At 42.9% G+C, this 984-nt stretch overlaps 1 pseudogene; it reads right to left on the reverse strand.

The window, feature by feature from the left end:
* Positions 1-288: 288 nt before the first annotated feature.
* Positions 289-776, reverse strand: LOC102138548 (transcription factor BTF3 pseudogene; annotated as a pseudogene).
* Positions 777-984: the final 208 nt, after the last annotated feature.

The raw sequence follows: 984 nt of genomic DNA on the forward strand, positions 1-984 counted from the left end.
TCTCCTCCTCTTCTTCTTTTACTTTCTTTTTCTGTTCTTTTTTTTTTTTCTACACAAAGAACTTTATTAAGCCTTGTTTCAAACTTTATTTCCAGGTTTCTTTGGTTTAATTAGCTGCAAAGAATGAACTGTGTATAAGCAAAAACTGAAAAGAGCTGCAGTGTCCAAGGGGCTTGGGCTTAAAGATATTAGAGATCTAGATTTTATCAGGTCCATAAACAAACATTTCTTATAAAATAGCAGCTCCCAGTAACTTCTTCAAGTTTTATCTTAAGAAGTTGACTCAATTCAGTTTGCCTCATTCCTGGAAGCCTCATCCAAATTGTCCACAAGCTCTGGAACTTCATCATCATCATCCTCTCCAGAGCAAGTGGTGCTTTTCCACCTGCAGATTGTTTGGGCAGAACTTCGGCCAGTCTCCTTAAACCAGTCGGACTGTCTGTACCAAGCTGGTTTAAGACGCTGGATAGCGTTTCTGTCAGCTGCTTTGTCTCAGCATGGCTTATAATGGCGAAACTGTTGGCTGCCAGAGATATCTGAACCTTAGGGTGGTTAAAGTGGATCCCTGTTCCTTGGTTTGTAAACATATTCACCTCTTCAATGCCAGAGATATTGTTTACCCCTCACTTCTTTAAGGAGAACTGAAGTTTTTGATCATCTGCTGTGGCTGCTCTATGAACCACCTTCTTTCTGTGAGCAGTTCCTTTCCCACCAATGCGCATTCGTGCCTGCAGTTTGGGGAGTTTTTCCTGGTTCATGATCATTTCTTTCGTCATGTTGGAACGGATAAGGGGCCGAGCGGGAGACTAGCATTGGTCCTCAGGGGGTCTCGGCTGGACCAGCTGAGATTAAGCGCACACATGCTGGAATGCAAGATGGCAGGTCTTCCTATTCTTAAAAAGGCATTAATCCCATCATGGGGGCTCTACATCTGTCACCTCATCTAAATAGAATGACCTCCCAAAGGCTCACTTTCTAATACCA

Source organism: Macaca fascicularis, chromosome 15, assembly GCF_037993035.2.
Source record: "Macaca fascicularis isolate 582-1 chromosome 15, T2T-MFA8v1.1".
NCBI classification, from domain to species: Eukaryota; Metazoa; Chordata; class Mammalia; order Primates; family Cercopithecidae; genus Macaca; species Macaca fascicularis.